The sequence below is a fragment of the Podarcis tiliguerta genome (assembly GCF_965153285.1).
Source record: "Podarcis tiliguerta genome assembly, chromosome: 6".
NCBI classification, from domain to species: domain Eukaryota; kingdom Metazoa; phylum Chordata; class Lepidosauria; order Squamata; family Lacertidae; genus Podarcis; species Podarcis tiliguerta.
In genome coordinates this window covers 88,861,322-88,887,259 of record NC_139539.1, presented here as the reverse complement: position 1 = coordinate 88,887,259, position 25,938 = coordinate 88,861,322, and the positions used below count along the sequence as shown (strand labels likewise).

General features: G+C 47.1%; 1 protein-coding gene across 2 annotated transcripts in view; it reads right to left on the bottom strand.

Moving 5' to 3' along the window:
- Nucleotides 1–25,938, bottom strand: part of CACNA1E (calcium voltage-gated channel subunit alpha1 E) — a 444,647-nt gene that overhangs the window by 144,210 nt on the left and 274,499 nt on the right. The window lies entirely within an intron of this gene.

The following is a 25,938-nucleotide window of genomic DNA, read 5'->3' as shown; positions in this document are numbered from 1 at the left end:
TTTCAATTCATTATGGATCATTTCCCAATACTTTTTACCCTTTTACAAGTCTACCATATATGAAAAAAAAACTTTCCCAATGTTCCATTCCCAAAGGGGATCTGTAACTGTAACCATTCTTTCATATGGATAAGCCAAGCCTTGCAGGCACCTATGCGTTTACAGACTCCCTGGCTTGACGGCTGGAACTGCTCATGGAGCGGATCTATGTAAGATTTCTCTTCCGGGCTCATATCTGGTGTAGCCCATTCACAATGTCTTGACACACTGCAAGGAGCAAAAAGCCATAATGTGCTGGGCCCAGGGGTAACCCATGAAACGCAGTCCAGGACCAGTCCAGAATCCGAAGGTTCTGCTGGGAGTCAGTCCAACAGAGCCAGGGCAGGACAAGGGGCAGGAAACCAGGCAAGGACAGGTACAGGATCTCAGGCAGGATCTAGCATACAGCAATATTGCTCCTGCAACCTGCAGCGGGGTCTGACAGCCTTTTATCTTTGTCAGGGTAGCGGCTGGTCCTGATCCCCCAGCGACTCACCTCCCTGTTTCGCCCAAAGGTGAGCACTCCTCCTGCGAGTACTCAGGTCCCTCCTTCTCTCAGACCTCAGTCTCTGTAGCTTGGGAAACATCGGTGGGTTACTAGACCCAGAGGCCTCCTCAGCCTCCCCTGACTCAACTGGTAGTGGAGCAGCTGTAAGTGATGGCCCAGCTGAAGGCAACGAGGGAATCCCCGCATCTGGAGCCAGGGCAGGCTCAGGCCCCTGACTCGGCCCAGCTGGTGTTTGTTGCAGGGAAACCTGTGCAGACTGGGACTCTTCAGAGTCAGGCCCCAGACTTGGTTCAGATGATGCCTGAGGCAAAGGATCCGGTGCAGACTGAGACTCCTCTGGTTCCGAGTCTAAGCCCAAGTCCTAGGCCATCACACATAAGAAGGACCTGCCGGACCGGCAGCTTACACAGCTCACCATCCTGCTCCCAAGTTGGACAACGAGACGCCATAAATCTCCATGTGCCTTCGCATCCCATCTCACGTGAATGGCTCAGCAAGCTGTGGTTTGGCCATTCTTGCTAAAGTAGCCACCTCTTCATTTGAAAGGTTGAGGTTTCTGGCCCCCACATCAAAGCAATGCAGGTCATAGCTATAAAAAGAATGAGGAGTTTTTCACCAAAGCCAGGCCTGGAGCCTGTTGTTTTGGCTGCAAATATATTGGTCCCCAACCCTGCCAAAGCAAATACCAGCTGGCCTAGAGGCTCAGAAACATTCCCCACGGCAATTTTGCATAGAATGCAATTTGAAAAGTCAACCTTACTTTGGCAAACATTTTGGGAAGGTGCCTCATTTACTTCTAAAATAAATGTCTGTGAGCACATTCACATTTCTTCCCAGTCCGCCTTCTCCTCCTAAAGCACTTGGCAGGGGAGGATGTGTTGGAGAAATGAGCAGCAAAGGAAACAAGAGGGCCTTCAAAATGCCCTATGTAAGGAAAATGCCAGCAAGACAGTTGTATTTCGCAAGCTCAGCAGCTAATAGACCTAACCCCCCCCCCCCCGCTCTGAGTGAAAGAAGATGCTATTCCAAGAGTCCCAGGCGCTAACCCAGGGTTTGGTTTCCTTGGAATGAGGGACGGTGGAGACTGTAGTGTCTTTATGATACATGGTTTATTTACACATACAGTCACACCTCGGGTTATGAATGCTGTGGGATACTTCCGGGTTTCAGCGCTCATGAACAGAAGCACAAAATGACGTCACACGCACACACAGAAGCGCTGAATCACGTCATGTGCAGACGCGGCAATTCAGGCTGCGAACGCTGCGAGTTGTGAACATGCCTCCCACACAGATCACGTTCGCAACCCGAGGTGTGACTGTATATACAATTTGAGCTGGCAACTCCTGCAGCCAAGCTGGTGCCAAATTCATTACTCGGCTTTCTTTTGGACCACATCAGCAAGTCCAAGATGGGGGGGGGGGTGTCTTGTCATCTGGGTAGCTGAGTGCATCCATACACAATGCCCAGGGTTGCACCCCAAGGAGATCGCTTCAATGCTGCTAACACAGCAAAAACTACACAAGAGGCAGCCGTTACTAGTTATCGGTCTCTGCAGCTACAGCAGGCGCTGTGATTCTCCAGTGGTCTGACTTCCACCCCCACTCGCCAGAGGTACACTCCATTGACTCTCGAGACAGATGCCAACAACAACACAACCCAAGCCTACGATGGAGGGGCTCATAGCATTAGCACCACAGAAGGCCCTGCCTCTCCCATCGTCACAGCCTTGGATTCAAACTCTCTAGTTGCTGCCTGCTTCCAGCCCAGCTCTTTCAGCCAATTCTCTGCCTTTCTGTCTTTCTCACTGCCAGCTAGGAAAGGGAGAAGGTCCATGCATTTGCCCTCTGGAACAGAGCAACCTCCTTTGTTATACTAACTGCCATTATTCCTTGGCGATGCTTAAGTGACAACTGCAACCCTTAACTCACAAAGGATCTTGTTTGGCTACTTCAGCAACGGAATCCTCCACTAGATTTTAACCCTTGCTGGATCCAGGATCCCAGGAACTAGGAGGGACTCAGGCATCATAGAATCATAGAATCATAGAATCATAGAGTTGGAAGAGACCACAAGGGCCATCGAGTCCAATCCCCTGCCAAGCAGGAAACACCATCAGAGCACTCCTGACATATGGTTGTCAAGCCTCTGCTTAAAGACCTCCAAAGAAGGAGACTCCACCACACTCCTTGGCAGCAAATTCCACTGTCGAACAGCTCTTACTGTCAGGAAGTTCTTCCTAATGTTTAGGTGGAATCTTCTTTCTTGTAGTTTGGATCCATTGCTCCGTGCCCGCTTCTCTGGAGCAGCAGAAAACAACCTTTCTCCCTCCTCTATGTGACATCCTTTTATATATTTGAACATGGCTATCATATCACCCCTTCACCTCCTCTTCTCCAGGCTAAACATGCCCAGCTCCCTTAGCCGTTCCTCATAAGGCATCGCTTCCAGGCCTTTGACCATTTTGGTTGCCCTCCTCTGGACACGTTCCAGTTTGTCAGTGTCCTTCTTGAACTGTGGTGCCCAGAACTGGACACAGTACTCCACGTGAGGTCTGACCAGAGCAGAATACAGTGGCACTATTACTTCCCTTGATCTAGATGCTATACTCCTATTGATGCAGTCTGCGGGTGAGCCCCCTAAATCCACAACTAAGTATCATCTACCAACCAATCAACAGCTTGGCAAGTATTCTAAAATCAGCCATGCAGCTGCCAGGGAACCACTTGCCCCAAACACATCATTAAAAAAATGTCACCGAGGAGAAAGCCAATATGCTTAAGAAACGCATTAGGCAAAGCAGATGGCCAAGAAGAGAGGTTCTTAAAAAAGAATAGGCCAGGGAAAGGAAGCCAGGACAGGACCAGCTGGGTTGCCTAAGAATAGAGGGGAAGGAAGCGGCAAGAGACAAGGGGAGCAGGTGGAGGAGGCAAGAGAGGTTTGAGAGAAGGGGGCAGAGGGGGCAGCCGGCAGAGAGGAGGAGCCCGGTGGAAGGAGGAATGCAGAAAGCAGGGGCTTAAGAGAGGTGGCTCATAGGTAGTGATTGTGAAGAAATCTGGCTGGCACTCGCTGCTGTTAGAATATTCCGTTCCACCTTAAAAGGAGCAGGCATGATTGTCATGTGTCACATGCCTGTTTACACTCCAGCACACCACAGCTTGCTGGGAACTTCCGTTTGTGTATAGCTTTTGCTGTTTGCTTGGACACGAAGGGGAGAAGACATATTTTCCCCTTTGTCCTGATGCTGAATAAAATGCCTGTAAATATGCTTTACACAGCCTCTATCTGCCACTTCTGCTGCGTGTTATTCAATCTGCTGATTAGAGCGTGCTCAAGCTTCTGAAGGCTTCTGAAGCTATGAGTTGCTGTTTGATGCTGAGCAAAGGACCGGAGATCTCCTAGCTGCCGGCCAGTGGGCTGGAGGCAGCTGGGGGCCTGCAAATTGCCCCCGTTCCCTTGGACGCATCTCAACAGCTGCACCACTCCTCCTTGAGAGGGTTGACTGCATGCTCTGACAGTGTATATTGGGTTTACCCATGAAATCACCCACTCACAATACAAATTTATATTTGTAATCTTTCGATTGAATACCTATAGTTTTCAGGTTCCTTTACCTTGCTGTACCTAATAACTTTAAATGAGAGGTGTCTGCAAGGATCCTCAGCTTGCTCTCACTAAATGCACCATTTGCCACGACGAGAAGTGACTTCAGTTACAGGGAGCAAAATTTACATTCTCTGTACCAAGAGTCTGGAGATTTGAACACAAACCCCGGTCCCAACAGCTTTTTATATGCAGCACCAGATCCCTGCCACACTACCGCCAATTCCCATGTTATGGACCCTCATTCCTCCTGGCCGGGTAGCTAGTTGACAACTGTACCACAATGGCAGTATACATTTCTTAAGACAGCTACCCATCTTTTTTTTGTCAACCCTTGTTCTTAGCATTTGGTGGGCACTTCACAGGCAGTCTATTAAAGTGTGAAGTCTTCACATAGTTCAGAGGGGGCAGCCTACTCTTGCAAGCATGGGTAGAACTCCAAAAGTCCATGGAAACCAACTTTACCTTATCATTACTGACCCAGGGAACCTTTTTTCCATTGCAAGGACCACAATCCCCTCTGAGATACCTTCTGGGGGTCGCATGCTGGTGATGGGGAAGGCCAGAGGCAAAAGTGGAGAGTGCGGTGAATGCCATTTTTTTTATCAGAGTTCAAGGATCACATTCTAGTCAGGCAATAATCCTCAACGGATGGGGGAGCAAGGCTGGCAAAGGGTGTGGCCATTGGGTGAGAGAGTGTCAGGAATGGGCCAGCTCCAAGCGAAGGTTTGCAGTCAACTGCAGAAAGCAGCTTAGAGGCTTAGATGTTAGTCAGGCAGGGGAAAGCCAGCAGCTGCAGACTTCGGCTCTCCCTGACCTTGACGGAGAGACTGATAAGGCAGTAGCTGAGAGCAGACTGGAATACAGCCTCTCAGAACAGGAAGAGGTTGGAGCTGATCCACTGAGTCCAAAGAGTCGGAGAATGGGGGGGGGGGGGCCTGCTAGATAGTAAGCAAAACAAGAGACGTAAAGATCGTAAGTTCAATTTCTTCTGTCAATGCCGGAAAGTGTCTTCAGAAGGGTCATCTTGAGTAATGATGCCAGAGGCTTTGTCAGAGACGTCCAGAGCTATCTGTTTGTTTTTGCAATAAATCCTCCTTTTTAATTATCTACGCTTACTGTGTTATCAAGCTGGGAACCTGGACTCCTGACAGGGAGGGTGTGTAGCCTGGGAAGATTTGCAAGGGCTGGGCAGAAAGGCCTGGCAGCCCACATTTGGTACCCAGGTCACCTCTGATTCACATTAAGATCTAGTTTTCTGGAAATGACCTGGAGCGAAACTGGACAAAATCATGACCGGAGGGGGGGAGGGGGCGGAGAGAAATTCTCTGTGGGCGTTTCCTCTGGGCAGCAGCTCAGGGAGTTCAGACACAAGAGAATGGGATCTCCTGTGCTGCTTCTTCTTGGTTACTGAAGATGCCTCCAGGCTCTCTCAGTGGAGCATCTCAGCATCTCCGGCACTGCATCCCTCCCTCTTTGTTCTTGACTCCATCCCTCATGAGGGAATTCTTGGCGGGAGTGAAGGAGCTACGTGTTGCACTTCTGAATGCGAAAGCCTCAATGTGTACATAGAAGTCAAAGCCCGCTACAAATAAAGGCTTTGAAAACCACATTAATAAATACCACAGGGGTGATGGCCCCCCATTTTCCCCCAAGACTACAAACATCCAATATGCCGTTTAAGCGAAACCTTGCAAGCCTGTTCTACATATGCTCAATGGAGCACATGTTGACTGCTTTCATTATTCACCTCAGCCACAATACTGCAGCTGGTACAAAGCCCCGTTGGGAAGGAAGAGTTGGGGGTGGCGGCGGTGGGAGTTTGCTTTTCAATCCACACCCTCACCACAATTCTAATTGCGGAGCAAAAGAGGCGCGATTACGAAGAACAAATGGCCGTGTTCCTTCACAAGGAAAATGTCTCGCTCCTCTGAGAGCTCAGCGGTAACTTTTCCTACCCAAAAGGAATTCTAAAGAATTGGCATGTCTGCTCCCAGGAGGAACCGGGAGTTGATTAGTCAGGCTGAGCCTATACACACCGAAAACAGTGTGTGGGCATTTGTGTGAGTGTGTGCACAAGCACACGCAAATATAAGAGGGAAGATGTGAATGTTCTCATAATGCCTTGTTTGAGATCCCCAGACGATGCAATGAACTCTAATTTCACCTCGGGAGATATCTCCCACTGTTTTGCTCTCTCCCCCCTCCCATTCAATTACTCTCCCCACCCAATATATGGATGACAGACTGAAAATGGGGATTTTTCTACTTTCACAGAATGGAAGGTGAAGCGAAGGAGCCAGGGAAAGAGAGATAAATAAAAGAGAATGAGAGATGCTAAAGCTGGGGATGAAAACAGGACAAAGGGAAGATTCGAAAGAGGAAGGAGACGAGGCAAGGTTTTGATAACCCATTAGCAAATAAAAGCCTAAGCAAATAACACGATAGGGAAATAGCTTTATACCATTAGAGGAGAAGAAAAGCTGGGTGCCCATTAGCCTCTGTTCTGGCAAGCATCATCGAAATTAATTCACGACTTTCAGCTATTCCCAGTAAACAGACACTGAAAAATCACACTATTGATGGGAATTAGTTGTGGCCCTGGACCACGCTGATGGGATTCTGCCACATGGCAAAGTCCTTTGTCTCTGTTTGCATTATTTTATGATCAATGGTTGTTCTATTGCTGATGTTTTGATTTGTCTCCTTTGATATTGCTCGGTTGCCACGGGGACCACTTTAGGGTCATTTATGACAGAGAGTGGTATGGAAGAATCTTACATAGAGCATTATTATCCTCCTTAGGAGAACGCTGTGATGTTTGATTTCGTTTTGTATGGCGGCAATTTTAGCAAAATTCACCCAGTCAACACCCCTATCAGCTGGGACACAGATGGCCAGGAGTGTGGTAAAATGCATGAAACAGTACTAGAATGAAAAGATAATAATGGTAGGAAATGCTGTCCGGTTTCTGAGGCAGCATGGAAGGAATCATCCCTTGTTATATTTAAGTTATTGACAAGATGGCCCAATGTTGTTGAGGTTCTAGGCCTCAATTGTATCTTAATTATTTCTTTTAAGCAAGATAAGTCCAATGAGTAAGCAGCAGTGCCAACTTTTACAGGAAGCCTGAGCCTCTGACAAGCTACTACAGAAAGGGGATAAGAAAAGAAGTGTGCCTATATTGGCAGGACCTCACAAAGATCTGGAGTTCTTTTCTTCTCAAAAGAGCAACTGGTTCTCAAGAGTGTAACTCCAGTGCAAGGAAACCACATGGAATGAATGAAAAGACCTTGAAGCTATTGATCTTCAACATATTTTAAAGAGACAGATTCATCCCACTACGGGTATAAAATAGGCTTGTAAGCAGTCATTCGCCTAAACCTCTTGTGCTGAGTAAAACTGCATTGCGGTGACTAGCTAATAACTTTTTCCATGCCTGGAGTAGAAATCTTCTCTGCAAGTCTTAATGCAGGGACTGTTCCAAAAAGTTTCTAGTTTCTTACCCTCTGCATTGGAAACAAGATTCTTTCAAGTGACTGATTTTTTATTTTATTTTATTTTTTTTAAAAAGAATTTCGGCAGCTTGCTAATCTTTTTAAGATGAGCTAATTGCTTTTGCCCATTAGGAAAAGGAAAAGGAAAAAGGAAAAGAACGTTAAAATCTATTCAAAAGAACAATAATTCCATCTGAAAGAGGCACACTAGTGAGCAGGGCAGCAGTGGAGGCTGGTGATCTGAAAGCTGGTAGGCGAAACTGTCAGATCAAGAACTCTTCAGAAGATAGTACTGTATCTGAGTAAGAATAAGGGCGGTGAAGTACTTGCGGACAATGAGCCTTTGTTCCATGTTAAAAAGGGATATGCTCGTAAAATACTTTCTAAGTCTGTGTAAGCATTTAATGTGTGAATGTGAGAAGCACATGTTTGGAAGTGAATCACAGGCGACTCCCCACTTACATAGGGGTTACGTTCCATGGCCCCGCCCTTTAGAAGCTTCCATAACAAAAAGCAACCCATGTTGTACCTTTGCCTCCAGATCGAGAAAGGACAGAGAACAGCATGTCCGAGCCCACTGCAATACAGTGGTAAAAAGGTAAAGGTAAAGGGACCCCTGACCGTTAGGCCCAGTCATGACCGACTCTGGGGTTGCGGCGCTCGTCTTGCTTTATTGGCTGTGGGAGCCGGCGTACAGCTTTCGGGTCATGTGGCCAGCATGACTAAGCCGCTTCTGGCGAACCAGAGCAGCGCACGGAAACGCCAATTAGCTTCCCACCGGAGTGGTACCTATTTATCTACTTGCACTTTGACGTGCTTTCAAACTGCTAGGTTGGCAGGAGCAGGGACCGAGCAATGGGAGCTCACCCCGTGGTGGGGCTTCGAACCGCCGACTTTCTGATTGGCAAGTCCTAGGCTCTGTGGTTTAACTCACAGTGCCACCCACGTCCCAATACAGTGGTACCTTGGGTTAAAAACCTAATTCGTTCTGGAGGTCTGTTCTTAACCTGAAACTGTTCTTAACCTGAGGTACCACTTTAGCTAATGGGGCCTCCCGCTGCCGCCTCGCCACTGGAGCACGATTTCTGTTCTCATCCTGAAGCAAAGTTCTTAACCCCAGGTACTATTTCTGGGTTAGTGGAGTCTGTAACCTGAAGCGTCTGGAACCTGAGGTACCACTATACAGCTTCCTGCCCCACAGCTGTTGAGCACGGTAGCATCGCGGCATCGAGAGCTCCTATGGGCCATTTTGGAGGGCGTCCCCTTTTTGAAGCCTTTAAAACCTTTCACACTTCTTCCCAGTGCTGCTGCCCGTGACGTTTCTTCACTCAGCTTTTCTGAGTAAGATTCTTGGTGCTCAGATGTAAACAAAACTTTACATAGGTCTGGGACTGGTTAGAAGCAGAGGAATGGTGGGAGGAGCCACCTGGGTAACCCCCAAGGGAAGAAGGCTCAGAGCCCAGGGATTGGTGGTGGGACAACGCTGAGAGAGAAGAGAGAGAAGACTAGGAGGAGAAGGTGTCAAAAGCTGAAGAGGTAACAGGGTTTAGTGAGCAGGGAAAGGGTGCTGCAGAGAGCAGGCCAGACTTAGAGGCAGAAGTAGATGCTAAAGGGGAAGGGGGCAAAAGCAGAGATGAGGCAGGCTCAGAGATGAAGAAGCCAGTGGGTCTCTCCCTCCTGCTGTGGCCAGCTCCCTGCCCCTGGTTTCCCAGAACAAGAAGAGGTGTGAAGAGGGTGGAGCATAGATAGGCACACTGGCAGAGTCTCAGATTGCTTGAAAAAAACCCTGAGGAAGAGGAGGCTTAGACAGTTGTGGAAAGGCGGGGACCTCCAGTCCTCACAACTGCTTCATTGGGGCTAGTTCTACTGGGATGAGTTGCTGTGCTCACTAGGTCTGGCCTCCTAAGTCAGCCTTGTTTTCATGAATAAGGAGCTAACTTCACTGATGCTGTGTGATTTATTGGTGACCTGCTCCTGGTACCCGCCCATGACATTCGACCAGTGGATGGATTGGTCTTGACTTTCAAAATGGAAACATATCCTAGAGCACTGTTTCCCAATGTTGGGCCTTCAGCTGTTTTTGGACTACAACTCCCATCATAGAAGACCACTAGCAAGACCAGTGGTCAGGGATGATGGGAATTGTAGTCCGAAAACAACTGGAGACCCAAGGTCGGGAAACACTGTCCTACAGTCAAGACTAGAACCCTGAAAAAAATGCAGCCTGCTTTAAAACCTACACTGCCCTGTTCTTCACTGCCCCAGTAGCACCCTTCATCTACCGACAAATATCATGGCTGCTAAACTGCCTTGAGTATTTCTAATCTCACGTGAGCTTTGCCTATAAGCAAGGTATTTGAATCAAGCCATTGGAGGCGCTGAACATTGCCCTCTGAATATGACTGCATTCGTTTGACTATGTGGTATGATTTGTAAGGCCAAAGTATCTACAGACCCAACAGCAATTGGTAGCAGATTTAAAGGTTGTGATGGGAACCAGAAGAGCTCACTTAATCAGGGTCTTATATACAAGGGCACCATTGCAACAGCAACCCTGATCTGCCCAGGCATTTTGAGCCCAGAAAGCTCATCCTTCTTCCCTTTCCTGAAAACTCTCCTGATTATTATTATTATTGCTGTCCAGTACAATCTTGACATTCCTGCCATGTGCCAACATGTTGCGGCACAAGATCTGTGTTCTTAAAGCTGAAATCTTCAAAAGGTGCTTCCTTGTAAACCTTATTTTCTTTTTCCTGATACTCTTCTGTCCTAATTTAACACTCGCAAGGACTAACTCTTGGCATGGGCTCGCCCACACTTTCCCATGGGAAAACCTGCTTTTTACCACTGAATAGGAGCAATCAAGTTCTCCATGGATTGATGTCTGCTCTGATTCAGCAGTAGAGAGCGGGAAATGGGAATACCACTCCGCACTGTGCTTTCTAGGCATGGGACAAGTGGGACCGGACAAGCAGTTTGCAGAATCTTGGGCACCACCTTCATTGGGTTCTAAAGCAGAAGTTAGCCATGACTACTGGAGGCAGTGGAAGACAGGAGTGCCTGGCATGCTCTGGTCCATGGGGTCATGAAGAGTCGGACACGGCTAAACGACTAAACAACAACAACAGCCATAGCCTCTGCCTTGGCTCATCTCTTTTGCATGTGTTTTGAGATCTCTGCCATACCCTTGAACAACTGGGTGAATTAAGAATATAGTCATAACTGGGATAAATAGGAAATTCAGTTTTGTTATAGAATAAACGAAGTACCTTACAGGGCTAATACAAAGGCAAATACTGAGATAAAATACGTGTATGTGTTTGTGAAACATGGACCACTTATAAACACCACCTCCAACTCCTCGAAAGATTCCATCAATGGTGTCTCCGAAAAATTTTACACATCACTTGGGAAGACAGGAGAACTAATACCAGTGTACTAGAGGAAGCAAAGATCACCAGTGTTGAAGCAATGATTCTTCAACATCAACTTTGTTGGACTGGTCATGTTGTTCGGATGCCTGATTATCGTCTTCCAAAGCAACTACAGTGGTACCTCAGGTTAAGTGCTTAATTCATTCCAGAGGTCCGTACTTAACCTGAAACTGTTCTTAACCTGAAGCACCACTTTAGCTAATGGGGCCTCCTGCTGCCACCACGTCGCCGGAGCATGATTTCTGTTCTCATCCTGAAGCAAAGTTCTTAACCTGAAGCACTATTTCTGGGTTAGCGGTGTCTGTAACCTGAAGCGTATGTAACCTGAAGCATATGTAACCTGAGGTACCACTGTACTCTATTTCAGACTTAAAAATGGAAAGTGTAATGCTGGTGGTCAACAAAATAATAATATATAATAATAATTTATTTTTTGTACCCCGCCCATCTGGCTGGGTTTCCCCAGCCACTCTGGGCGGCTTCCATAGAAACCAAAAATACACTAAAATATCACAAGAGTTTAAAAACTCTCTCAAGGCAAACCTTAAAAAATGTAGTATAAACACCAACAATTGGGAAACACTTGCTTGCGAGAGTGCCAACTGGAGAACAGCCTTTACCAAAGGTGTCATGGGCTTTGAAGACACTTGAACTCAGGACACAAGGGAGAAACGTGCTAAGAGGAAGGCACACTTGGCAAACCCTCACCGTGATCAACTCCCACCCAGAAACCTATGTCCCCACTGTGGAAGGACGTGTGGATCCACAATTGGCCTCCTCAGTCACTTACGGACTCACTGTTAAGACCATGTTTATGGAAGACAATCTTACTCAGCTACAAGTGATTGCCAAAGAAGAAGAAAATATGTGTTTAGTATGCACATCACATTCAAGCACAACGCCTCCTAATCTCCTTTACTCTCTCCACCAGCATTTATTTATTGATTTATTTAATGTCTGTCCCATTCTTCCTCTCAAAGAAACGGAGGGCACAGAACCTGTTCCTGCGCCCCATGGCCTCAGCGAAATTGGCCAGAGGGATGAGGATTTAGGTCACGACCCTCCACAACGCCAGTAGGAAATGTCCCCTCATATAACTGGTTTGAAGCTTAATCAGACAACCCATCCTGTTATCTCAGTACTGAGTAGGGAAGAAGGCAGGTCACACCTTCTCAATAAATAACAGGCCAAGAAGACTAAAGGTCTCCTACTGAATAATCTGCTAGGCCCACACGCCCCCTACTTCCTTGCCTTATTTGCTGTGATTTATTCACACCGCATCAAGAGCCACATTGTTATTCCCATTCTCCGGGGGTAAACAAGGAACATGAGACTGTTTATAGAGGGCTCGAGACCTTCAGAGGGAAAGAGCTACAGAAGTGCAAAACACTCAGATCAGCTTCTTGAATATGGATGCCCATCTGAGCACTGAATATAGATGGGGGATCTCAAAGGTTCTGTTGCTTCAATTATAGAAAAACGTTCAAAGGGGACGGTGGTGAATGGCATCACAGCCACAATATACAGAATTATTGGGTCTACCCTTCGCCTCCATTTAGAGATGGGCTGTGTCGGATTCCCCCCGCCATCCCATCGACTCGGGATGCTCTGGGACCCCCGGAAATAACTTCTCCAGCGAGCGCCTCTCTCTTGCCACCCCATTTTTTCCTGAGCTGCAGCAGTAAGTGCTGCTCCCGTATTTCCAATGCACAAGGAGTTGAAAGAGGCCACTTCTGCAGCTCATTTCACCAAGTTGCCATGGCAACCGGAATTATTTCCAAAGTTTATTTTTCCTCCCTCACCCGATATTGCACTGCATATCCCAAAGCGCGTGCGTGCGTGCGTGCACACACACACACACGTACAGTACACACATTTGTACACAACACCACAGTTTCCTCTCCAGGAATTGAGCTCTTTAAAGGAACAGGAAGCCCAGTCCTCTTGGGAACAAATCAAGCCAATATGTTTTAGCTGCAGCCTTCCTCTCCCTCGCTCCATGCAATCTTTCTGCATTTGCCCAGGGATGATTCTCCAAACATCGCCCGCCTTCTTTCTAAGTAAACAACTCTCTCTTTGGCCATTTCTTTTCTAGATCCTAGCCACAAAAGAGCTCCAGGTTGTTGTTTTTTTTATGCAGCCAGAAAACCCCTTGTCCTTTACTGAAAATGTACACTGGTGCCTTTTAACGCTTTGATTATTAATTGCCGGAACAGAATCTTATCCGTCGTTTGCTCCGTATGCCTCAAAAATTGGCTGGGGAAAAACTTAAATAAGGCAAAGCAGAAAAGAGTGCAGCATTGGTTCAAAAGCCTCTTGGATTTGCAGAATAAGGTTCCCTTGAGATGGAAACTTGATGCGAGAAAGCCAGCCTGAAACTTAGCACAAAGAACTGTTGCCAAATTGATCCTTTAATTATAATATTAGCCTTTTTTTATCAAAGGCTTAGTGGAAGGGGGAAGAGAGAGCTTATAAAATGGAGATCGTCAGATTTAATTTTAGTCGGCAGAGGCCGACTAAAAGGGGGTTTAAATTACTCTCTGATTTGAAACAAGTGGAAGGACACATCTTCCCAATAGCGGGTCGCTTTCTGGTTTTAGCACATTGTAGAATTTGGGGACCTTCATCTCCAAGAATCTCCTGGGGCCAATCCTGGAGGTTTGACAAGCCACCATTGTTGTCTCACAACAGCAACTGCTAGTCAGGAGCTCACACAAGTCTCTCCTTCCTGGCCATCACTGGCCTCTTGAGCTGTTAAGAAGAGGCCACAACTGATAGCTCAGTTGGTAGAGCATGCGACTCTTAATCTCAGGGTTGTGGGTTCGAGCCCCACGTTGGGCAAAAGATTCCTGCATTGCAGGGGGTTGGACTAGATGATCCTTTAAAGGTAAAGGGTAAAGGGGTCCCTGACCATTAGGTCCAGTCGTGGCCAACTCTGGGGTTGCGGCGCTCATCTCGCTTTATTGGCCGAGGGAGCCGGCGTACAGCTTCCGGGTCATGTGGCCAGCATGACTAAGCCACTTCTGGCGAACCAGAGCAGCGCATGGAAACGCCGCTTATGTGGTACCTATTTATCTACTTGCACTTTGACGTGCTTTCGAACTGCTAGGTTGGCAGGAAGATGATCCTTTAGGTCCTTTCTAATTTCCAACAGCTCGCTGGAAGGACAGATCCTGAAGCTGAGGCTCCAATACTTTGGCCACTTCATGAGAAGAGAAGACTCCCTGGAAAAGACTCTGATGCTGGGAAAGATGGAGGGCACAAGGAGAAGGGGACAACAGAGGACGAGATGGTTGGACAGTGTTCTCGAAGCTACCAGCATGTGTTTGACCAAACTGTGGGAGGCAGAGGAAGACAGGAGTGCCTGGCGTGCTCTGGTCCATGGGGTCATGAAGAGTCGGACACGACTAAACAACAACAACAATTTCCAACAGAAGAGGAGAGCGAGGGAGCATGAGGGCATCATGTAATGATCTTTCCTTTTGGCGGCAGCTACACACTGACTTGAACATGAAACTTAAAACTGTGAGGCTTACGGAGTAGTTCACAACTCAGTTGAATATAAATTGGTTTTGTTTGGGGATGATATACTTTTGTTTATTACAAAACCTCACACTAGCGTCCCAAGGTTAATGCAAGCAAAATATATCGTTGCTCAAATCTCCAGTTCCTTTATTAACTGGGCTGAATTGGAACCGAAGCCAATAGGTGAAAAGGTGCTTTGATATTCATTTAGGAAATATCTGCTCCATATTTGTTCAGAATCTGTTGTGTTTAGGTATTTCAGTACCAAGTGACACAATCCAGTTAGTATCATGCGATAGGAATGATAAAAGAGGATTCTTTAGACATTGATAGACGGGAGTCACTACACCTAAAAATGAATATTATTTATGCTCTAAAAATGAATATTATTCTCAGCTTAATCTATTTTCAAAAATTAAATTCCTTATTCCTTAAATTCCTTATTCATTCTGTTAGAAACTTTCACACGCAGACTAAGCGATACATAAATTTTTTAAAAAGAATTTTTTTAAACAAAAACATGCTCCAACTCTAAAATGGAATTTGGCTGACAATTTAGCACTTGATTGGAGGGGAACAGAGGAGGGGCACTGTAGCCAAGTGAGCTGCAGGCAAAGCACAACTGTCACTCACCTAAAATACAAAGTGTTTTATTAAAAGGAAGTGCAAAAGTAGTTGAAATACAGATGAACAGAACTATTGGCTCTGGTCCCTAATTTGGTTCCTGAACTGATTAAGGTTCTAATATATAATCTGTTTTGAAACCAAATTACTATAAACAGGCTATGCTCTGCATCCACAGCTGGCGACAGTAATGCTTCTGAAAACTAGTTGCTGGAAAGGACAGGTGGGGAGAGGGCCCTTGTGCTTTAATCCTACTTGTAAAGGTAAAGGTACCCCAACAGTTAAGTCCAGTCGTGAACAACTCTGGGGTTGTGGCGCTCATCTCGCTTTACAGGCCGAGGGAGCCAGTGTTTGTCAACTTCCACAGACAGTTTTTCCGGGTCATGTGGCCAGCATGACTAAGCCGCTTCTGGCGAAACCAGAGCAGCGCACGGAAACGCCGTTTACCTTCCCACCAGATTGGTACCTATTTATCTACTTGCACTTTGACGTGCTTTCGAACTGCTAAGTTGGCAGGAGCTGGGACTGAACAACGGCAGCTCAGCCCATCGCGGGGATTCAAACCACTGACCTTCCGATCAGCAAGCCCAAGGCTCAGTGGTTTAGACCACAGCGCCACGCGCATCCCTTTAATCCTACCTGTAGGTTTCCCCAGAATCCTTTAGTTGGCCACTGTGAAAACAGGATGCTGGATAAGATGGGCCATTGGCCTGATCCTGCACAACCTTCTTACGTCTTATCCAGAGCAGGTCCACTGAAACAGGGTTTCCCGCTTGGACTACTGCAATGCACTCTACATGCGGCTACCTTTGAAGGTGACCCGGAAACTGCAATTAATCCAGAATGTGGCAGCTAGATTGGTGACTGGGAGTGGCCACTGAAACAATATAACACCAGTCCTGAAAGATCTTCATTGGCTCCCAGTACATTTCTGAGCACAATTCAAAGTGTTGGTGCTGACCTTTTAAGCCCTAAATGGCCTTGGTCCTGTATACCTGAAGGAGCATCTCCACCCCCATCATTCTGCCCAGACACTGAGGTCCACCTCCAAGGGTCTTCTGGTGGTTCCCTCACTGCGAGAAGTGAGGTTACAGGGAACCAGGCAGAAGGCCTTCTTGGTAGTGGCGCCCACTCTGTAGAACACCCTCCCAGCAGATGTCATGGCAATACACAACTATTTTACTTTTAAAAGACAACTGAAGGCGGCCCTGTTTAGGGAAGCTTTTAATGTCTGATGCTGTATTGTTTTTAATATTCAGTTGGAAGCCACCCAGAGTGGCTGGGGAAACCCAGCCAGATGGAGGGGGTATAAATAATAACTTATTATTATTATTATTATTATTAATTCCAGATTTCATGGCATCTCTGAATCCAAATTGGCTCAAAGAAACAGGGGAGCAGCAGCCAGTTATAGAATAAGTCAAGTGATTCCAAAGGTCTTCACAAGAAATACTTTCGAGAGACTTCCTGCCAGCAGTATTAGCCCCTGCCTTTATGCCAAATTCAGCAATGTCTGATTCAAAGTCTGAACAAGTGCGTGTGGCTCTTCTCAACTTTGATATATTGCTCCAGAAAGCCAGACGCTTCTCTTTCATTGCTCCTGTTCATTTTATCCAGGGAAGGGAAGGACTTGGCAATCAATACTTATTTCTTGGCAGCAAGCCACTGAGCATATTGAGATTGAGAGCATCAGAACAACTCAACGACATCAGACACCAAAATCAGCATCATGATGCTTTCAACTCTGACCAGGTTTGGATGCTGAGGAAAGTTGGCTAACTTTACATGCAGTAGCAGAAAACTCCAACCTTAGTTGTTTTCGGCAGAAGCAAGGGCACTGCTGAGGCAAGCAGAGGGGTGCAATGCCTCTTCTACTTTTTCAGACAACATCTCATTTCAGGACCACCTGTCTCTCTGCTCAACTCAGTGACTATATACATTAAGCAATCATTAAATTAAACGGGTCCATACACAAGCTATGCATGGCAAAAGCATGAATACCTTTTGCTTCGCAAAAAGGGTGAATGTGGTGTCCTACATTGATAACAGTGTTTTGTGTTATTTTGAGATTTTAAAAAGTAACTACAACTAGGACCCTCGTACCTACAGGACCGCGTCTCCTGGTATGCCCCACGGAGGACCTTAAGGTCCACAAATAACAACACTTTGGAGGTCCCAAGCTGCAAGATGGTTAGATTGGTCCCAACTAGGGCCAGGGCCTTTTCAGTACTGGCCCCAACTTGGTGGAATGCTCCGTCACAAGAGACTAGGGCCCTGCAGGACTTGACATCTTTCCGTAGGGCCTGCAAGACAGAGCTGTTCCGCCTGGCCTTTGGTTTGGACTCAGTGTGACCCTTATGTTTCCCTCCCCTTATGGTTTTGATTTATGGGCTACTATTAAAATGAGGCTGCATTTTAAATTGCATTTTAACTCGTATTTTAATAAACTGGGTTTTTGTTTGTTTGTCTCCCCCCCCCATTGTTTTATTGTAATTTTATTGGTGTTAGCTGCCTCTGGCCGGGGAGGGCAGGGTATAAATAAATTGTTGTTGTTGTTGTTGTTGTTGTTGTTGTTATTACTGTTTTGCAACAACTCCAGAAATCCCTAGAAAAAAAAAGAGAGCTAACAGTTATGTAAAGAAGACATCCAATCTATGTACTGCCATGTCTAAATACCCTTTAGAAGATTTTTAGCAGGTCACAGTCAAAATCCTGGGGAAAGTGGTTTATCTGTCACACAGCTATAATTCACAGCACCTTTAACAAGCTAGCTACAGTTCCCAGATCTTTTGGGGAAGCCATGTGCTTTTAATGTGCTCTAAACACACGAAATGCAGGCTCTGTGAGCTAGGAAACTTAAAATAAAGAGGGTCTGAGGTTGTTTGAATCCTGCCCGACTTTCCAGATTCCACCTGGCAATCCACATCTTATAATTTGCAGCACAGCTCTGGCCACGCAGAATGTCGGAACTCGTACCACCCAACTGATACTAAATCACAGGCATTTGGACTGGTGTGCCATTGTCTGCTCCAAGTTGGCAAACATTCCCCAGGGCATTACCTTTATGAAAAGAGACACAAAGAAGGAACACAGATCTAGAAGCTATTAGTGCAAAGCAACAAATTGGTCAGCCAAGTGAAGTGATACGCAGAGCACCAACACTACTAGAGAAGTCAACCAAAGAATATGACTTATCAAAACCTGAGATGTGCAGGGATGATCTTACATAGCATTGCATATTAGTATGTGGAAGGCTACCAAGTAAAATCTGTGGAGCTATTGTTCAGTTTGAAATACTTTACTTGGTGAAGCCACTTCCGCCCTTTGGAGGAGGTGGAGTTGCAGGCTTCACGGCCCCAATGCGTGATTGTGGGGATTCCCGGCTGAGTCACCTCCTGGCCAGCCAATCAGCTGGCTCTGGGGGTGTGGCCTGCCCTATTTAAACCAGGACGTGGCCGGGGATCTCCCTCTTTGCCACCTGCCAGCTGTTCCTGTTTTTCCCACCCTCCCACCCTATAAGGTTTTCGTTCTTTGACCTTGCTATGGACCTCGGTTGGTCGCCGTTGAGGGGCCTGGTAGGAATTTTTCCACTTGGCAAATTGGCACCAGCCACTTGGTTTTCGCCTACCTCGTAGCAAATCGTCACAACTTTCTTGGTATTGGCGGTTAGGCATTGGTATTGGTATTGTTTTGTAGCTTGAAGAGGGGAGGAAGCGCCATCACCTGCCCTGTATATTGAAGGGTAGTCCAATAAAGGATTCTGGGGGGTGTGGCCCTGTCCAAAGCCTATGGAAGTGAGGGCTTAAGGCACGCCCCCAATTGGTGACCCCGGGGGAGTTCCTAGTTGATGTGCATCAACAGGACACCCCCTACTGGTGGTTAACCCTTCCCAGACTTCAAGCGGACAGGCTGAAGCTGGATATAGTTGGTTAGGACCAATGCCTAAGCCAATACCGCTCATCACTCATAACCAATAAAGTTGTGGCCATATTTATCCCATTAACCTTAAAAATTGTGTCATGTGTCTTTATTTCCACTGGGGGGGGGGGAGAACTCACCACACAAATTGCATACTTTTAATTTATTGATCAATCAATTAAATCTGTGCATGTCTGCATATAAATAAAACAACATTTGGGGGGGGGATTAAATAATGCACATCCATACACAGCACAGCAAGCATAACCTTAAGAGGCATAAGAACATAGAAGAGCCCAGATGAATGATCTAGTCCAGCACTCAAGAATTTGAGGCCAATGTGTTTAAGAATTTGACCACATTGCTCAATGGTTGCTGGATTCATCCAACAGTGGCGTAGCGTGGGGGGTGCAGGGGGGGCCGGGCGCAACATCTGGGAGGGCGCGCTCGCACTCACAGCTCTCTGCCCCTACCTGGCTCACTCACTCTCTCTCACTGCAGTGCTGGCTGTGCGAATCCGATCGGAGCCGCCGGGTCGCCGCCCACTGTGGAGGGGAGGGTGCCAGGCGTGCGGTGCGGTGCGGAGAGAGAGCGAGGGACTATCTGGGGGAGGGACAGTACAGCGGGGTGGGGGGGGGCGGAAATTACTTGCCTTGCCCCGGGTTAGGGGGTGCAAATTACTTGCCTTGCCCCGGGTTAGGGGTCGCAAATTACTTGCCTTGCCCCGGGTGCTGACAACCCACGCTATGCCACTGTCATCCAACAACATATTGCTTCAACTACAGTCAGAACCCTCTTTGTTTTTTCTTTTCTTTGGTCTCAGTTAGGAACCAAAAATATGCACAAAGGTCTTTATTTTCCCCTTCAGCCAGGGCTGGGGAACCTTTTTCTGCCCAGGAGTCACATTCCCTACTGGGCAATTGCCAGTGGTGGGTGGTACCAGAGCAAAAAATGGGTGTGGCCAGAGGCCAAATAAGGTAGAGGTCGTGGGATCTGGGCGGAGTCCCAAGGTTGAAGGCCCAGATGGAGAGGCCTAGAGGACCACACCGAGCCTCTGGGTTGCGGTTCCCCATCTCAGCTTTAAGCCATTTCCCCATCTTTTATCAGATTGGGGGAGTTAAAGGAGAACCAGGCAGCTTGCTTGGGAATTGTCCCTTGTGGGGCTCAAGGAAACGTCCAAAGGCTTGCTTATTTACTTTTGGTCTCCCATCATACCATTTTTCAAGGATGTTTCTAGATAAGCTAGAGGCATCTTTCTACCTTGAAGTCCAAGAGTGCCTGACCACACAAGAATTTGTACCTATCCACAAAGAACCTTGGTATATCACTTAAACTCTCAAGTCATTGTCAGGGACGGTCTTTGGTAATATGGCCCCTGAGCAAGGACCAGATATGGTTCCCAACTTCAAATATTTCTTATTTCCACAATAATTCCTTTTGGCACAGTTGCTTTTTTATGGATCTTCTCAGTAGGTACCTGTATTATTATTATTATTATTATTATTATTATTATTATTATTATTATGGTAACTCGGGTTAAGAACTTAATTCGTTCTGGAGGTCTGTTCTTAAGCTGAAACTGTTCTTAACCTGAAGCACCATTTTAGCTAATGGGGCCTCGCTCTGCCACCACTGCACGATTTCTGTTCTCATCCTGAAGCAAAGTTCTTTACCTGAGGTACTATTTCTGGGTTAGAGGAGTCTGTAACCTGAAGCGTCTGTAACCTGAAGCATATGTAACCCGAGGTACCACTGTATTATTATTATTATTAGTCCCCTCGGCTCAGTGCCCTGAATCCGGCACTGTCACTGTGAATACCTAACAAACTACTCCTACCCCTTCTTTAAGAAAGTCAAATTCTGAACACTTTAACCCTTCCATATCTCTGTCTCTGTCACTCATTCAATCACCGATTTTGCTATTTCATTCTATCCTCCAGTGGCCAAAATCTGTGCCATTTACGTTTCAAGATGCCCTCTTGTACTTAGGCTTCCATTACAGCCTATCATTGTTATCCACCTACATTTGTATCTCTTCAGAGAAATAGCCACTCTATCTTGTTCGTGTATGCAGGGCGGGCTTTGTGAAGTGTTCACAAAAATAGATGCATGTATCCACTAACCTTCCCTCTATTTTGTAATAAAGCTGGAACCTGTTTCGTACCTGCAGTCAAAGTCTGTGTTATCTTGCTATTCCTACCTCCCAACCCCAACCCCACCCTGTAGTTGCTGTGCAAGAAAACACCCTTATGATGAATCACAACTCTAAGCTCAAGTTTCTGACAATCACACCTCTGTCTGTTGCTTGTGAGTAAAGGTACATTTGTGATCAAGGACATGTGTTAACAGCAGGTGTGTATTTATATATGTTTGTACTCATGCATGTATGTACAGAAGGGGACTATATTATGGCCACCAAAGCAATTTCCAGGACAGCTTATGAAATGCTAAAATACAACCAAACAAGTTTAAAACATACAAATTGAAAACGTACAAAAACGACTCCGTCCCCAAAAACTGACAGAAAGAAGTCTGCCAAATTTCAAAACTTTCTTACAGAAAAAAGCTGGCCAACTGGAAGGATCACAAACCAGCCTGGCAGTTTTCCCCACTCTCTGCTCACACACACCACCAGACAAGCTGTGCTCGAAACAAAATCCAAGACAGGAACTTGAGAGCTGAAGAGTAGCACAGCCCTAGGCTGACTCAGACGATGCAGAGAAGAGAGTTTTTCAGGACACTAATATGGTGCAATAGAACCATAATTGTCAGCTGCACAAATGTTCATTCTTCTGCCCCTCTGTGATAAAAGTAGCTAAACTTCCTTGGCCCAAGGGTTGCATTTGCTCTCGTCTACCAGCTCTTCAAGGGCTGTGTGCCAGATCTGGCTGTGGCCAAAGTAAAGAAGGTGCTCACAGACACAGCTCTTGCACCTAGACAAAAGCCTGGGCATGCACACACACAGCCCCCCAACCTGACAACGCTAATCTCTTCCAATCAGCAGAGGCACGGGAACAGGGTTTTCTTCTCAATTGCAAAACCAAGCTATATGGAGAAAAAGCTCTCTGTCCAACCCAGCACTGCAATGGGAAGGAAAATTGCTCCACCCACTATTTAGATGATCTCTGTAAAGCAGAAAGGGAAGTTTTCTCAACCATCCTGCCCTGACCCCAGTGGCGTAGCGTGGGGGGTGCAGGGGGGGCCGGCCACACCAGGCGCAACATCTGGGGGGGGCGCTCGCACTCGCAGCTCTCTGCCCCCTACCTTGCTCACTCACTCTCTCTCACTGCAGTGCTGGCTGTGCGAATCCGATCCGAGCCGCCGGGTCGCCGCCCACTGTGGAGGGGAGGGTGCCAGGCATGCAGTGCGGTGCGGAGAGAGAGCGAGGGACTATCTGGGGGAGGGACAGTGCAGCGGGGGGGGTGTGTGTGCAAATTACTTGCCTTGCCCCGGGTTAGGGGGTGCAAATTACTTGCCTTGCCCCGGGTGCTGACAACCCACGCTACGCCACTGCCTGACCCTGAAGTCCAGCAGTGATCAAGATGAAGATGCTACTAAATCTGTTAAGTTGTGGGTGAACATATCAGACGACACAGCAATTCTTCAGACAGTTATTGTTATTCACAGGCCAGAACTGAACTGAACTGAAGGGTTCAGCCAACCTGCTTATATAGAGCTCAACTACAAAGCAACAGTAACAACTTTCTGAAACTATCCAATCACTGAACGTCACTTTCAATTCCTTATTTGCATATGTGGACCTGAGTGAAAACTATCTACAGTATCCCCCTGCTGGCCCAGGGTGAGAACTTCTGTACATAACTATATTCAAGGCTGGCAGGCAAAAGTTCCCTGGACTAGATCCCACAGCACCATGGCTAGTTCTTGCCTATGGCTCGCAGTAAGCAAAGAGAGAGCTTAAGCACGAGTCCCTGTTCAGATAACACGTTAAGTCAAACCGTGGCTTCTCTCAGCACAGCATGGCAGTAGAAAGGATCAAGGAGGAACAAAGCAGCTGTGAAGTCCTCTTTGCATGGTCTTGCTAAACCATGCTTTGGCTTAATATGTTGCACAGACCAGGTCACTTGGATGCTGCTGCCGTAATGGCCAGTGCTTCCAGACCTTCATCTCCTCTCCCTTCTGTTTCCAGCTTTTCCATCTTCTTCTCGCTCCCTCAGCTCCCTCCCAGGCAATGTTTGGAGCATAAAATGAGATAGCCCCATCAGATACTTTAACCAGAGATCTTTGCAGGAAGGAGAAGGTATAAAAAGGAGATAAATAAGTTCCCCAGATCTGCAGCAGGATCTAGAAATCAGCCACGGCAATTTTGAAAAACAGGAAGCCACGAAGAATAGAATATCCAGGGGAAACTCATTAGGCAGAGCATAATTACAGAGTTTGTCAGGAGACTGGTTAATACCCCATTATTCGAGGTGAATTTAGAGAGTTCTCTTTCTTTTCTCTCTGAAATAAAGCATTTTTCACACTAGATGCACCAAGCTGAGACATTGATGTTGTGCTGACTGATCCCCAGACATTAATAACCTAGAAGTATGAATACCTCTGCGTGACCTAAGCAGACATTGGATGCTTACCGAAGGAACAATCCAGCCATCCCTACTGTTCTTTGGCTCCAGATGTAGCCACTTATTTGTGTTTACTCTCAAAGTCACCCATAAAGTTCGTCACAGCATTTCATTAATGTTTGGTGGCAAGACATGTAGTTGGTTTGGACAAAGTAAACGCTTGCCTCAAAGGACAAATGGAGTTTAAATGATTGGGCGTCACAGTCATTACCATGATGGGAAGGAATAAGATGCAGCATCTCAAACCTACAGGTTGTTAGTATTTTCATCCCTCCCATTGCAAGGATACCGGATCATGTTTGTTTTACTTTCTGTCTGTGAGAAAGGAGGGGGGCAAAAGCTACTCTTCCAGACTTCCATCCCTAGTACTGTGTGGGGGGTTTTTTTATCTGTCTAGAGACAAGATAGCTGTATCTCTCGTACATGTGTGCTGGGCCTGGGGATAACCCATGAAACGTGGTCCAGGACCGGTCCAGAATCCGAAGGTTCCGCTGGGAGTCAGTCCAACAGGGCCAAGGCAGGACACGAGGCAGAAAACCAGGCAAGGACAGGTACAGGATCTCAGGCAGGATCTGGCATGCAGCAATGTTGCTCCCACAACCTGGGGCGGGGTCCGACAGCCTTTTATCTTTTTCGGGGTAATGGCCGGTCCTGATCCCCCGACGACTCCCCTCCCTGTTTCGCCTGAAGGTGAGCACTCCTCCTGCAAGTACTCAGGTCTCTCCTTCTCTCAGACCTCAGTCTCTGCAGCTCGGGAGACGTCGGTGGGTTACTAGATCCAGGGGCCGCCTCTGCCTCTCCTGACCCAACTGGTAGTGGAGCAGCTGTAAGTGATGGCCCAGCTGAAGGCAATGAGGTAATCCCTGCATCTGGAGCCAGGGCAGGCTCAGGCCCCTGACTCGGCCCAGCTGATGCTTGTTGCAGGGGAACCTGTGCAGACTGGGACGCTTCAGGATCAGGCCTCAGACTTGGTTCAGATGATGCCTGAGGCAAAGGATCCGGTGCAGACTGAGACTCCTCTGGTTCAGGGCCGGCTGCTACCCTGACAAAGATAAAAGACTGTCGGACCCCGCCCCAGGTTGCGGGAGCAACATTGCTGTATGCCAGATCCTGCCTGAGATCTTGTACCTGTCCTTTCCTGGTTTCCTGCCTTGTGTCCTGCCTTGGCCCTGTCGGACTGACTCCCAGCAGAACCTTCGGATTCTGGACCGTCCTGAACCGTGTTTCATGGGTTACCCCCGGGCTCAGCACAATATATTTCAAGGCTCAGCCCTAGCATAGAATCATAGAGTTGGAAGAGACCACAAGGGCCATCGAGTCCAACCCCCTGCCAAGCAGGAAACACCATCAGAGCACTCCTGACATATGGTTGTCAAGCCTCTGCTTAAAGACCTCCAAAGAAGGAGACTCCACCGCACTCCTTGGCAGCAAATTCCACTGTCGAACAGCTCTTACTGTCAGGAAGTTCTTCCTAATGTTTAGGTGGAATCTTCTTTCTTGTAGTTTGGATCCATTGCTCCGTGTCCGCTTCTCTGGAGCAGCAGAAAACAACCTTTCTCCCTCCTCTATGTGACATCCTTTTATATATTTGAACATGGCTATCATATCACCCCTTAACCTCCTCTTCTCCAGGCTAAACATGCCCAGCTCCCTTAGCCGTTCCTCATAAGGCATCGTTTCCAGGCGTTTGACCATTTTGGTTGCCCTCCTCTGGACATGTTCCAGTTTGTCAGTGTCCTTCTTGAACTGTGGTGCCCAGAACTGGACACAGTACTCCAGGTACTGTATAAACAGATTCTGTGACACAACCCTGGTACAAATTAAGCATTCTAATCTCTAGTCTGGAGTCATAAATGCATTGTATTAGGGCTGGCTTGGCAGCAGGGTGGTATTAAATGGCTTGGTCATGTACACAGAAGGGAAGATGGCATAATCCCCAAAGACATAGAGCTGGCTTCAGGCACCAGGTCTGTTGGCAGAGCTGCTATGCATGATAAAGATGTCTGCAAACGTAACATGAAGGCTGACAACGTGAACCCCGCCATGTGGGAATCCCTTACAGACAACCACAGTGCCAGGAGAGAAGACAATCAGGTTGTGTATCCACAACACTGAACAGAGGAGAAATTACCACAGAGGTAAGAAATGCCACCGTGCACTTGTTGCAGCAAAACGAGACACCTTCATCTGCCCCAGTTGCAATA